The sequence below is a fragment of the Vulpes lagopus genome, chromosome 19, assembly GCF_018345385.1.
Source record: "Vulpes lagopus strain Blue_001 chromosome 19, ASM1834538v1, whole genome shotgun sequence".
In the NCBI taxonomy this organism is placed as follows: domain Eukaryota; kingdom Metazoa; phylum Chordata; class Mammalia; order Carnivora; family Canidae; genus Vulpes; species Vulpes lagopus.
The window spans coordinates 38013705-38029122 of record NC_054842.1 but is presented as its reverse complement, the minus strand read 5'-3'; the positions used below and the strand labels follow the sequence as shown (position 1 = coordinate 38029122).

Sequence of the window (15418 nt, the reverse complement as noted above, 5' to 3'; positions counted from 1 at the left end):
ATAAAAAAGATAAAGGCTTGGTTTCATTTCTGAGGAAGAAGGAGGTTGAATCCACACGATGAGGAAGTGACCCTGTGAAGAACAGCTCTGGCTGTGTTACCGGATTAATAGGTTAAGAACCAAGACCCTGAGACCTCAGGGAAGTGAGCTCTTACATGGAGATTCAGAAAACTTCTGAGCTGCAGCAAAGAAAACTTTTACTTGAAAGAACAAGAGGTCAAACTCCGTGGACCTGACCTGTGGTCCCTAGGCTAGCCCCTGCTTAGAGGTGAACCGGCGTAAAACCCTGTCCAGTTACATTCTCTCAGCTCTGTTGTTTCATTAAGCACAACAGGACTCTAATTTTCTAACCACTCGTCTCCATTCTCACATCCTCCCCAACTAGCTCATGCCATGCGTTTTTCTGGGGCTCACAGCCCAGCATCCTCATACCCTGCCCATTCCCCCCCCCCCCCCAGAAATCAGACAACCTGTAACTGTTTCAGTGCCCATATTCACTGACACCGCAGAACATCACCCTTCCCCATCCCAACACTTCCCAAAGGCCAACCTTCTGGATCCAAACAAAGGACAAGGACAAGCATGCTCAGCCTCACTCCCATTTAGTCCTATACCATTTCCAAATCACATTCGTACATACCATTTCATTTTCTTTTCTCACAACACCCCTGTTGGCTGTGAAATAATATTTTCATTTCAGAGACGAAGACCCTGAGGCTCAAAAAAATTAAGCCAAAATCCTAACATCACATATTGTGTAATTGGCACAGCTGGGTTTTCAACCCTGATCTTGTGACTCTGGGTCACACACTCCTTCTAGCACGCTGAACAGGAAGACTGTATTTATGTGATCCCAAATGTTAATAAATAGAAATCACCATCTCATCTTTTGAGTGCTGTTTAATGGCTTTGTTTGTTTTATGTCAAATTTGGTGCCAAATGTGAACATGTCACTCAAAAGACTACTCACCAAGAGCTATTTTGATCAACAGAACCAGTTTTTCCTGACCACCCTATATGCTATTAATACAGCTGACCAGGTTATCATCCATGCATTCCACTTTGTGTTCTCTGCCATCTTGCATTACCTGATGGCAAGCATTTTGTTTAGTTCACTCTGTAAAATGGGAATGATGCCTGAGATGATTATTGAGTTAGTTAAATGAAACAATAACTATGGAGACTGCAGCTAGCAAACATTTAATTAATGGCATTACACACAACTGCTACTTCTACAACTTTATTACATTCATTAAAGCCAAGCAGAGTTTTAAGTGTCTGATGAGATATAAGGTAGCATAGGTGCAATAATTTAGGAAGCAAAAACACTATTTCATTCCCTTGGCTTTGTTTACTCCTTTATTTTTTCCCTCATTCAGCAACTTTTTGGATGCCATAGTCTAATGGAAGAGACAGACATGCAGACAAACAGCTCCTCTGTGATAATCAAAGCGCACTAGCAAGTGGGCCTAGGACTCTGGAGCATGCAGCCTTAAACTGAGTTTGGGGAAGCAGAGTCAAGGAGAGAGAGATAGAACTAAGTCTTGAAAGACAGAGAGCATTTCTTGGAATCCCAGAGAGAAAGGGGCATTCTATTCCAGGCAGAGGTCTAAAGCAAAGGCAAGCGGGCGTGAGATAGAATGACACATTTAGGGAATGGCAAGAGGTGGGTATGGCTGCCGCACAGGGTGTGGGTAGGGTCTGATGGAGATGGCGAGGGAGAGATTAGCAGGGATATAGTTGAGGAGTTTGGGATACTATCAAGACTTTGGATTTTATCCTCTAGTCTAGAAGTTCTCAACCCTAAACTGCATCACCTATGGGAACTGAATAAAGAACCAACACTAGGCTCCAACCGGAGATTCTGTTTTGTTTGGTCTTGGGTGAATACTAGGTATTGCAATTAAAAAAAAAAAAAAAGATATCCAGATTATTCTAATGAGCAGCCTGGACGACAGTGAGTCATTTAAAAGATTTTCAGCGGGAATCATCTGGCAAATTTGTAGACAAATCTTTCTGGGAACCATTTGGTGAGAAGGATGTCTGGAGGGAGTCTAGAAAGAAGACAAGGAGAAGGTGGTGGGGAATGAACAGGGGAGAAAGACCTGAAAGCCATTTGGATGAAAGAATCAACTCACTGGAATTCAGAGGAGAGAGAGAGGGAAGAATGAAGGTTAATACCCAGTTTCATTACCTCAGTGTGCCACTGGCAGTTAGGGTACCAGATCAAAGAGCTGGTTTAGGAGGACGATAATGAAGTCTGTGCTCCCTGAGGAGCCTGTGGATCTCCCACAGGCTCCCACAGGCAAGTGATGCTCTCAATCAAGAGGCATCCAAAAGAGATCTTATTGCTGAAAGGAAGCTGGGCTGAAGAATTAGATGTGCACTGCATTGACACACAGGATGTGGTCGCAAACATGAGCAGGAATATTGGCCAAGGAAGGTAAAGTGGATGAACAGAAGGAACTTGAGGAATACCACTACCAAAGGGGTAACAGATGTATCAGAACCACCTGAAAGCCCTTATTAAAACTTTAGTTTCAGGGCACCTGGCTGGCTCAGTCGTTTAACTGCCTTCAGCTCAGGTCATGATCCCGAAGTCCTGGGATAGGGGAGAATAGGGTCCCCAAGTCACCTGTCCTCACCAACTTACCTGGATAACTTTCAAATCATCCTGAAAACCTACGAATTCAGCCTGAGATTTTAAAGAGAGAACAGCTGGAATGCTACAAAGAGAAGAGTTTGCACTTCTAACAAGGTAGGAAGACTGAAGTCCTGGGATCAAGTACTGCATCAGGCCCCCTGCTCAGTGGGGAGTCTGCTTCTCCCTCTCCCTCTGCCCTTCCTTCTGCTTATGCTTTCTCTCTAGTGCTCGCTCTCATGAAAGCGAGCTCTCATGTAAAAACAAAACAAAACAGGGCAGCCCCGGTGGCGCAGCGGTTTAGCGCCGCCTGCAAGCCCAGGGCGTGATCCTGGAGACCCTGGATCGAGTCCCACGTCGGGCTCTCTGTATGATGCCTGCTTCTCCCTCTGCCTGTGTCTCTGCCTCTCTCTCTCAGTCTCTATGAATAAATAAAATCTTTAAAACAAAACAAAACAAAACAAAACAACACTTTAGTTTCTTGGTGCCAGAGACCCACAGATTCAGAAAGGTCAGGGGTCAAGCCCCAGAAACTGATTTTTAACAAGCTCCGAGGCATTTCTGAATCAAGACAAGGACTGGACACTGTATCAGCTTCCTAATCATGCTGTAACAAGTTACACAACCTTGGTGACTTACAACAGAAACTTATCCTCTCATATTTCTGGAGGCTGGAAGTTCGAAATCAAGGCATCATAGGTCTGTGCTCTCTACAAAGACTCGGGAGGACAATCCTTCCTTGCCTTTTCCAGCTTCTGGTTTTTCTGGGCAGTCTCTGGTTTGTGGTTTTGTCACTCTGATCTCTACCTACCTCTTCACATGGCCTTCTCCTCCTCATGTGTTGCTCCTCCCTGTGTTTCTCATAAGGCCACTTGTCTTTGGATTTAGGGCCAGCCACAATCCAGGATGAACTCATCTCAAGATATTTAACTAACTTACATCTGCAAAGACCCTTTCTCCAAATAAGGTCATATTCACAGCACCAGGGTCTGAACATACCTTTTTGGGGCCACCATCCAACCTACTAAACACCATGGCATCAACTCCTCTGGATAAATGAGAGAGGGAACTGAGATCCAGAACGCCAAGCAAAATTCCCTGCCAGTGGCAGGAAGAGGAGGAAGCAAAGAGGAAGAGAGAGAGCTATTTCAGGAACTAAGATCTGTAGCTGCACTTCCAAATCTTATGCTGCCTGAGGGACCCCAGGCTGCCAAGTGTACAGGACATGAGGAAAAAAAATCATCACAATCATAAATTAACAAAATGCTAGACTATGTTACCCTCAAAACACAGATGAAAGCTATGAAAGGCTGAAAAGGCTTGTCATTAATTCACTTCTATACTAAATTAATTTGATATGAAGTTAGGGTTTCGTCTCTAAGATGCTGTGGCCATTTTGTCCTCACCACCCCAATAGCTTCCGGTCCAGACAAGTCACCGAGGCAGCATGGGATAAGTTATTTCCATATTTCAGAATGTTTTCTTAGGAGCAGGCAAAAGTCTCAGTCACCAACATTACAGAATATTACAGAAGGTTACACCTTCATTCTCACACCTACCGGGGTCCTCAAGTCTTCACCAAGAGTGCATCACTCATTTTTACACTGCTACATGTCCCACATTAAAATGATTTGTGTCAGTTCCCTGACACACAAAGGTTTTCTGGCCTCATAACACAGGAATTTCCCTCCTTGGCAACATGGTTTGCATGGCCAAGGGCCATGGGGGGTGGGGAGGGTGGAAAGGAACCAGGTGCAGGAACCAGGTGCTGTGTTCAGGTTAAAGTCACAAGCAGTGGACACAAGCCTTCAGAATCAGATTCCTAACATGGTCAAAACCACCCCATCATACATCCCTATGGTATTATGTAAAAGGCACATCTCCGGGGATCCCTGGGTGGTGTAGTGGTTTAGCGCCTGCCTTTGGCCCAGGGCACGATCCTGGAGACCCGGGATCGAATCCCACGTCGGGCTCCCGGTGCATGGAGCCTGCTTCTCCCTCTGCCTGTGTCTCTGCCTCTCTCTCTCTCTCTCTCTCTGTGTGTGTGTAACTATCATAAATAAATAAAAATTAAAAAAAAATAATATAGTTTAAAAAAAAAAAGGCACATCTCCCGGCCCCTGCCCCAGAGACCTGTCCCAAAGCATCTCCAAGCTGGCAAGCCCATAAGGACGGGTCTCCATGCAAGTCTGTCTCTCTGCTCCCCACGCATTAACGTGCACCTGTCAGAGGGGCATCTTGTTAAGGCACTCTCCAACACGGTGGATCACCGCTATGTGGCCCGTGTTCATTTACATCAGGGTGGAGACAGCTGAGGTACACAGTTGAGTTGACGGCTTAAGGAAACCAAGTTCCCTTACCTGCTGGTGAAATCATAATCGTTATGATGGTGATGGTGATGATGCCAACAACAACAAGAGCTAATATTTACTGAGCACTTTCTACATGTGAGGCCCTGTGATAAGTGCTTTATAGATGTAACGAGTCAGCACCAAGAGTGCAAGGGAAAACAGGAGTAGTTAAAAGAAATTTAGGAAAAAAAAAAAAAAAAAGCAAGGCATAAACTCCAGGATGTGCGGAAGGTCATTCAAGTGTCAATGGAGATAGGGGCCAGTTCTCACACTGTCCTCGTCTGGGACTAGTTAGGAAGTGGCTAACTGCTTGATATTTCAGAAAGCATCTTTGGGCCGAGCCAGTCAAAACGGGAGACTAGGTATATCACGAAATGCCTGCTGCCCTTCACGGTCACTGCAGGGCCTGGCGCCAGCCAGGTTAGCTTCTGCAGTCTTGGCTCCATTCCGCTGCCTTGGGAGTAACGTGCCTGAACAGGGAGTGGCTTCCTTTGGTGGGTTCGTCGTGTTCTATCTGTCGTGTACTATTGGGCAGGCCGAGCACTGGGCAGCTTAATCGAGGCCGTGACGTCTCCTGCCTCTCCAGATGTCCTCCAGATATCCTTGGATGTACACGCTTGTGTTCTGCTGCTGATCCCACTGACAAATTGCTTTGCTTGTATGACACGGACACAGTTTATCTCCAAAGTGGCTCCCTTATTTGCTGTGACACAGAGAAGGTTCAGTGGCCATGACTTTTCCTTAGGATGGGTCTTGGAGAACCTCAAGCCCAGTGCTCTGCAGGAAAGGCCTGGGCAGGCCGCCACGGAGGAAATGCAGACTGGTGGGCTGAGTCTGATGGGATGGCTCTCTAACTGACATGCAGGCACCCAGAGGCTGGATTCAGCCCACAGATGTGTTTCATCTGGCCCTACAGTATTTTTTAAAAATTTCATGCCTCCGGTTTGCCACCACTTTATGATTCCATCTTCTTATACCCAGCCCGCACTGAACATTCATATTACCTTCCTGGTCTGTATGTATCTGAACTTTAGACCCTGATCTACAATAACGTAAGTATAAACCACTTAGAAGTTTTATCCTGCCTACAACGTTTCAGTCTCTGTACCGTGATTCACTGTCCTCTAAAATTTATGTGGTCAAGTAACCGTATTCCAGCTTCCATAACTACTTAAGTATTCCATCTTAATGAAGGACAGGTGGTGAGAAGCTGTGACACAGAATATATGTGCATCACAGAATACATTCTTCAGGATCCCTCCTGTTCATGTTTGTTCATTAAGAAAATTTCTTAATATATGAATCCTAGGGGGCAGAGTGGCAGATAGCAAACTCTTCGCTTTGCTCCAAAAGTCACTTTAACCATAAGGTTAGCTTGAGCTCCACAAAATCAGATTGACACTCCTGGAAGCACCTGGCTTTCCTTCTCAAACGAGGCTCCGTACTCCTCATTAGCAGATGATGTGGTGAGGGGAGCAAAAACTGCGAGAATGCACAGGCCTTTACCAGTAGCCCCTTACTGGGTCAGAGTAATTTGGACAATACCATGCTTCACCACTGTATGACACAAATAACCATTCCAAAACCCAGACCACAGAAGCGCAGCCTGGGCAACCCAGCAGTCAGAGCCTCAAACAATGGGATCAACACAATAAAGCATATCCCCCAGGATCACAAGTGTCTCCAGGGAATCTCTGCAAACTCCTCAGTAGAACAATGGTGGTCAACCCGAGGAAGCAAATTCAGCTCTAGAGACCCTGGAGTGGGGGGTGGGGATGCAGAGTTGATCCTTCCAGCCTCTGGCCTCCCGAAGGAAAGCTGCTGATGCTGTTGCCCTGTCCTGCCACACTTCCTTCCCGCTGTCAACAGACAGCCCATGGTTGGCAGTCTCTCCCCACCTCCCCACCATGGGTAAGGTGCCAGCGCAGAGAGATCATTTTCACGGACCCAAGCTCTCATATATTCGAGTCCACGTACTACTTTCCTTGCACACACATTTCCTCCTCCCGTTGTTTTCCATCATTTCTCTTCCCCCACCCACTTTTCCAGTTTGAAGCCACCGCTGCCCACACTGCGATCTCTGGAGTGAGGCCAGGCATGGCAGCCCAGATCCCCGAGGCAACATGGGATTGTGCAACAGTCACCTCCTCCCAGAGTCCAGGAGATACAGGTGACTGGCAGGGCGGTCGGGCAAGCCCACGGGCAGGTCGGATGGATGTACAACTAGAGGCACAAGAGCTTCTGCACTGTGGGAATGTGGCAGAAGCCTGGCCGGTCACACAAATGGACGCACAGCGGTTTAGACAAAAGAACTGGCCTGGGGAAAACTGGTGGGTGGAAAAGGCTGGAGAGGGGGGTAGAATATGAAAGGAACTGAGTCCCAGGGAGCTTCTGCCAATTTCTCTCCAGAAAAGACACTAAATTGAAGCCGAAGGATGGTTTCTGGCAGTAGGCACGTATCCGAATAGTTCCCCAGCTCACCTGTTGGACTAAAAGTGGTGGTGGTGGGGGGATGGACAGGGAGCGATCACAGCGATAAATACGTTGTCTACACTTTAAAAAAAAAAAAAAAAAGTGAAATCCCCCAAACAAACCCAAACCCACTGCAGATAAAAACAACCCACAATAGGCTGTTTAAAAAATTATGCTTTTAAATATACTGATCTAAAAAAATCTGAAGAACAGGCTGTTCTGCAGAACAGCTCGAGTTTCTGCTTGTGCTTTCATTTTAGAAAACAAATGCTCAGAGACTCCACAGTGGGAGGAGCTTCATCACACAGGGATTCAAACTCACAGAAAATGGCCACCGGGTTTAGAAGCCTGAACACAACAAACAGGACACTCGACGGACCTTCTGGGAATACACGGCGCTTACCTTTCGCGGCACTAACCGTCTAGAGACACATAGAACCTTTTTCTCCAACCAGTAACGTAAATCATGGCCTCCAAAGGATTTGTTTGCTGAACGCCACAATGACTAATCACCCGATTTTTTTTTTTTTTTTTATCTTCCCTAAGCAAGGGAACCTCCTGGGGTGAAGAAATAGGTCATTTTTTAATGTAAGGTAGCGACTAGGCTCCGAGGTAAGACTCCCATTTAAACTTCATTAAAAAAAAAAAAAAAAAAAGCCCTCAAAAAGTCTTTCCTAAAATAGAGATGCACCAAATCACCTTATCAGAAACTCGTGACAATAAATAGAAAAGAAAGTCTTAAAATAGATGATTCAAATGTGGCAAAAAGTTCTTGAGTGATTTCCTGAAAATGTCAAAACCAAAACCAAGTATTAAGAGTGTTAAATATACAGCAAAATAGGGCAAGAGGCCAACTCTGCCGTGTATGTTCGTTTAGGAAAACATGTGTTTCCCAGGTAATCAACCCGTGCTTCTGTGCACAAAGTCAAATCATAGGGGGTAGTGGCTAAAGAAACTCCAGAATTGCTAGACCTGGACAGGAAAAAATTTAAAGGTCTGGTTCTTTTTTTTTTTTTTTTAAACCCTATTTAGCCCAGCACTTGGGGTAGGCTACATTCTCTAACGTCTGAGTAAAACCCCATTCGAGGCCTCATGTCCCTGCCACTCACTGCTTTTTCTATCCCTGTGCCTTCTGCTTCCTCAGGGTGGTCCTCCCATTAAAGCAAAGGTGGAACACCACAGGAGGTAGGGTTTGGCAGCAGGCACCCAGGAAGCAGGTATGACTTTGGCTACTGTGAGATAGTCAACTGCTTCCACCCACGAGCATAAATACAGCGTGGAGACCTTGAGAAGCCTTGCTCTTTGAGCTCATGTCAGGGACTACAAGACCAGAATAAGCAGGTGTAAGCAGGGACAGACCAGAATGTTGATTTTTTTTTTTTTTTTTTTTAGATTTTATTTATTTATTTAAGTGACAGAGAGAGCAAGAGTGGCAAGAGTGAGCAGGGGGAAGGGTAGAAGGAGAGGGAGAGAGAGAGTCCTGAGCAGACTCCCAATCCAGGGCTCAATCCTACCACCTTGAGACTTGATTTGGTCAAGTCTTGATTTGGTGGATCAAGAGTGGATGCCCCAATCGACTGAGCCATCCAGGTGCCCCACTGAGTAGATTTTTTTAAAGAGGAAATCCTCACTTTGATCTAGAAGTGAATCAACCTTCTATCAGAGCTAATCAGAAGTCTTTATGTCTACATGAAAATGCATGCAGGTTTAAGGAGACTGTGATTCCAAAAGTGGGTCCCCCTGGCCTGGCAAGATAATATATCCGGCTTTGTTTTTACTCAATTTGTGGTCTTATTATCTAATTGTGATCAACTCTACAAATAATCAGAAGTTGTTCTAACACACGAACAGGAAAAATAACACAAACAATATGGGGCCTAGAAACAATATCCAACTCACAAAGCAGGAAGGAAGGGACAGCTCATATCTATCTCACCTTGCACAAAGCCTGCATTCATGGATTGCTGAAATAACCCCAGGATGTTCCTCTAGGATTTAATTGGCACTAGTTTTCTCATGAAAATGCAGCAGGGGATGAACGCATGTATAAAAATGGCCAGCAAAATGGGCCAGCATAACACACGCATACCAGTGGCCAGTGCAAGCTGGGTTGTCTCCTTCATATTCCTTCAGAAAATACTTAATTCCTCTCAAAATTAAATTATTTTATAGCTTAGTAATTTGCATTGAAATAAGAGAAAAAAAAGCACTTTCAAAAATAGGAATCCACCTTCTGCTTCTCCCAGTTTAAAAAGAAATTTTCTTGACTACTTTAATTGACAAGAATCCCAGTGGTCAACAGGATGGTAGTTTTGCATCATGGTGTCCAACTGGGTACTTGAAGCCCAGCAGGCATTATGGTCCACGCTCTCTAACGGAACAGCTTCAGCCTCTCTTTAAGCTTTGCTTTCTGACTGCCATCTGCTTTCCTGATCACCTGCCTTAAGACAGGACCCCCCTCCTTCTGCAGAGAGTGAACTGGACTAAGCACTGGACACTGGGTTCTCTTCCCAGTTTGCTACTACCTGTGTGATACTGAGTAAATTCCATGATGTCCCTGGGCTCCTATATTCGTATCTAAAATGTGAGGAGATGGGGCTAGTTTATTTCTAAGGTTCTTTCTGGCCACATAATTTGACAACCATAATTCCCTACCTCCCACTTGATTATCTTCTGATTGATTCCCAGCCAGTCTCCATCTGTTGGTAAGCATCCTAATTTTCCCAAAGCAAGCAATCTCCCATCCTTAAATTCACACACTTTCCTCAAAAGTGTAAGGTAAAAGCAGAACCCAGAATCTGACTGGTATTAGTCATTCTATGAGGATAGTCAGAGGGGACTCTGAAATCAGGACCCCTGGCAGACCTCAAGCATGGTGTTAACTCTCACTCCACCTCTCTACTTGCTTATCGTGGCTTCTCTGCTTCTTTGCTGGAGAGGGAACATAATTCATCTTGAAGTCAGAAGAAACGTCGGTCATCACTGAGCCATACCTTCCTTGGTCACAGATGAGGAAACCAAGCCAGCAAAGTTACATGACTTTCTTTCCCCAGGTCACACAGTGGGACACAGGGACAAGTCCCAGGCCTGCCGGTTGGTCTGGTTTCTCACACCATGGTGAGTTTTTTTTTTTTTTTTTTTTTAAATCTCCTCCAACCTCCCTCTGCAGGGCTCTGGGCTCTTTCCCTCTCCCCATCATAAACTTCCTTAGGGCCTCAGAGGGTAATCAACAAACACTTGCTGAGCACCTCTGGCAATCCCCCAAGGAGCTATTCTTCACTTTCAACTGGCATAGTGACTCTGGGAACATTTAGCGCTGCAAAGGACAGTAACAACTATAGCAAGACACAAATCGATGGTCTTATCAGTGTAGAAATCCACTGGTGTTTTCAGTTTAAAAGGAAAGCTTGCAGTAGCACATGGATGGTAGATAAGGACAGGTGGGGAAAACTAGGAGGCCCCATGAGCGTGGGGTCTTAATCTGGTACCTGGCACATAGTTGATATTTGTTCAACAATTTCAAGTTTGTGCATTAGCTGCGCTCCACTTGTTTCTTGTCAAAAGTTCTGAGGTTACAATAGTATCAGGGACAAAGGTCTCTAAGCTAAAATCAGAAAGAGTGATCTATTTCATATTGTCTATCTGTGCCTGGGGAAACAATACGGTGTATGGAGAGAAGAGCCTGGGCTTTGGAGTCAGACCCTATGGTGTGAAAATCTCATCAACTGCATTACTGAGCCTCTCTGCCTCGATTTCCGCCACACCAGGTTATTCTGATATTCTAATAAAGATGGCTGAAATAATGCATGGAAGGTATAGAATTCACTTCATGAAAGTTGCTCCATCTTTTTCCCTTAGGCACGATAGGAATAGAGAAAGAAACTCATTTCTAGGAAGGCTCCAGGCCACTGGCATCCTCCAACAGAAGCAAACCATCAACAGAATGCCAAGGATATTACAAAAGGACCTGGTATCATTTTAATAAACATATTCACATTAAGTTATCGGATTTTTAAATTATGTACAGGGAGTATAAAGCACAATTCAATATGAACAAGTCAAATACGTCTTATATTCTCCACACGTAGCTTAAGTATCACAGATAGACATATGTCTCAATCCCTTCTTGTGAATAAGCAAGGAAGACAGCGAGCACTAGGAGGAAAAAGAGGATCAATTCTTCTCTCATCTATAAAATGAGGTTGGGATGGATGAGCAAAATGAACTAACCTAAAAATTCTATGATTCCTGGATGCAGACAGGCAGAGAAAGGAATCAAGTTAGCAGAGATGTTCACCAACCAGAGGACACTGAGTCAGACAGAAAAACGCATCAAAATATATTTTAATGGCATCACCAGGCAATGTTGCTGCCATTATATTTCCTGCAGGAAGAGAAGTTGATATGGAGGCTACACGTCACCCGGTACTGCTGTGGATGTGCTGCAGACCGAGACGGTTGGGGGATGAGAATCCCAGCGTGCCTTGACTATCTGGGACTCGTCTGTTTTTATCTTCTTACAAATATAATCCATTAATGTTAAGTCTCAGGTTTGCCTCTTCCTCTGCTTCCTAGAAACTGGCACTTGTTAATCCTCACCTTGTCCTGCTTGTCTAAAATGAAGATTCCTAGGCCCTCCCCCAAAATCTATATACTTAGAATCTCTGGATTGGGGGTGGGGGTGTCTAGGACCACATTTTAATGCATTCCCCGGGTGGATTCTTATCCATACTAAGTTGCCAGTGAGTTGAATTATCACGGGATAGATTAGCTATAATGGGAGGAATGCTTTTTCCTTGATAAAATCAACACATTAAAATGAGTCATAAAGATAATGCTTTGTATATAGATGTATATTATACAGAAATTTGCATATCTATACAAGGTTGTAAGGGGAAGGGAATCAACATTTATTAACTTCCTACTATGGTACAGATCCTGACCAAATTATGTATTACTCAATCTTCAAAATAATCTTATTTGAGTTATAGATGGAAAAAGTTAGGCCCTGGGAGTAACTTTTCTGAAGTCACAAGCCTGGAAAATGGCCCGGTGAGGTTGTGAAACTAGATTTATCTGACCCCAGTCTTCTCATTCCATTGTATTAAGCTCATATGCCCATGAAAACACACACACACAAACACGTGCACGCGCGCACATACTCTTTCTCTCTCACACATACATATAGCCATTTAGTAAAAGGCAAAGGAATTAAAATACTTTTAGCAAACCTCTTCCATCAACAGAAATGTAGTTTTCAACAAACTTATCCTACCAACAGCTATTCTTTGGTCTGTCTACTCACAACCATATTTAACAGTTGGAATTTTAGTAATCAGAAGTGTTTTGGGGGGCTCACTAGGATCAAATTTAATGATGATTCTTGATTAGTACAAGCTACAAATTCTTGTGAATGAAACCATGTAATATTCATTCTGCAAGTCATATTACCTCAAAGAGAAAAGTGCCAATAATGCGATGTAGCCTCTGTCAATCCAACAGCGTCCTGAGCCCAGCCCCCACCTCCCCAGAGTCTGGTACTTCTGGCTCCCTCCACTGGGAAGCCCCTTCTGCTGGCTGGTGGAATCTGTTCCCTTGTAATTCTTCCTTGCTCTCTTGCCAGACTTCTCTCTAGGACCGTCCCTTAGGTCCTTCTTTCTTTTCCAATAAGGTTCTATCCTCCATCTTTGCTTCCCTATATTCTCTCTCTAGATAATTTCTTCTCCCATCTCTTGACTTTTTCTTAGATCTTAATGACTCCCAAGCTAGCTCTGGCCCTCCTCTGTGCACAAAGCCCCCTGTGAGCTGTCACCACCTCAAACTCAGCACCTCTCACATGATGCTCCTTACCCACCTTTGACGTTTCCCTCACAGGCAGCACTACTCCGGGAAATTTCAGTGGCAGCTTTAGCTATTCCTTCTTTACGGAAATGTCACATTGCGTCTGTTCTCTCTTTCGCATCTGTTCTTTCCTGTTTCACTGCTATCACCCATTTCAGGCCTTCCCTTCCAACAGCCCTACCTTTCCTTGATGGGCTGTGGCAGCCTTCTAACTGGTCTCCCTGTCACCAGTTTCTGCCCTGCCTTTTCTCCTGCTCCATCTCCCCATGAGCTACTCACAAGAGCATGCCCTGGATGCATAGCTGTGACACTCCCCTGTTCAAACATATTCAATGACTCCTTTTGGTTTAATACATTCATATTTCCCAGCTTGACATTCAAGACCATTATTGTTCGCCACTGAATGTTCTGTTTCATTTCCCACTTGATGCCTGTATAGGCCAGTTCTACTCAACTGGACTCACTACCTTTCCCTGGATATGGTTCATGCTCTCTTGTTCTCCTGCTGTTCTTCCTATCTCGAATGCCTTTTCCCCATCTCTCTCTTTTAAAAAGACTTATTTTTTAAAAAGATTTTTTGTTTACCTGAGAGAAAGAGAAAGAGCATGTGCATGAGCAGGGGGGTGCAGATGCAGAGGGAGAAGCAGACTCCCCACTCACCAGGGAGCCAGATGTGGGCCTCAATCCCAGGACCTGAGATCATGACTTGAGCCAGAGGCAGACACTTAACTTACTGAACCATTTAATATTCTGTGTTAATAGAATAGTAACCTGCACCTATAATAATAGGGCACCTATAGGCCCTTGGTGCCCCTATTTATTTATTTTTGAGAGAGAGAGAGAGAGAGGAGTGGGGACAGAGGGAGAGAGAGAATCTCAAGCAGACTCTCTGCTGAGTGCAGAGCCCAACTCTCACAACCCTGAGATCATGACCTGAGCTGAAATCAAGAATCGGACATTTAACCGACTGAGGGACCCAGGTGCCCCTTCTCCCCATCTCTTTTATGGAAATTCTACATCCTTCAAGGACTTGCTTAAATGCCTTTTCTCAAGAAAGAATCCCTTGATTCCTAGAAGTAAAAGAGCCTTTTCTTTTTCAAACTACCGAACTATCTTTTTTGGCATTTACCACGCGGTGTTTCTGCATATTTTATTTCCTCACCTACATAATAGGCTCTGAAAGAGAAGGAATCAGATCTTTTTTGCTGCCGAATCCTCTGTTTTCTCTAGCACAGCGATGTACTCATGTAGACACTCAATAAATATTTGCTGTGTAACATTTGTAGAACTCCTAGAAATTTACAAAGCACATTCACATTCAACATCTCATTTGTTCTATCTGGAGTTAAGTTTGTTATAAGCAGCATTCAAGACTTACAAACTGATTTCTGTTGCTTAATGCAATTACTGGAGCTATCTCTAACTTTGTATTCTGTAAATCAGAGCATCTTAAATTGCTTTACCTTTGAACACTCCTAGTCCTGGGTAACCTACAAAGCTAGAAGAGAGAAGCATTTCAAGTTAAAGAAAGCTTCCTTGCCAAACTGCTTTCCTCTCTATCTGTTGGTTAAGTCGACAAATAAAAGACCACTATAAACAAGTGACAGTAATGGCAAAGTCAGAATTTAAAAGAGAAGAAATTCCTTTCTTTTTTGGGGGGAGGGAGGAGTAGAGGGAGAGAGAGAATCTTAAGAATTGACTCCAATGCTGGGGTCCATCTCACAACCCTGAGATCATGACCTGAGTGAAAATCAAGAGTTGGACGCTTAACCAACTGAGCCACCCAAGTGCCCCAAGAAGAAATTCCTTTCTTAAGATTTCAAGATTTTTTAAAAGATCTATATATCCTTAATGGGTCAATCTTGAACATCCTTGGAGCTAATATTCTAGTATGTTAGCAAAAGCAAATCTCTAACAGTTGCACAAATAATTCCTTTCTAAGAGATTGAACATAATTAATAATCATGATTGTAAAAATACAGAACATTTGGTCTTGAATACCCAAGTGCCTTATAGGAGCTTAATATACATTTGTTGAGTGAACACATCAATGAATTAATTCAGAGAAGATCTTACTATCGTTTCTAAGTTGAAAGTAAAAGTTTTAATAGTT

General features: G+C 44.1%; 1 protein-coding gene across 20 annotated transcripts in view; it reads right to left on the bottom strand.

Moving 5' to 3' along the window:
* ZBTB38 (zinc finger and BTB domain containing 38) overlaps positions 1-15418 on the bottom strand; it is a 130407-nt gene that overhangs the window by 30075 nt on the left and 84914 nt on the right. The window lies entirely within an intron of this gene.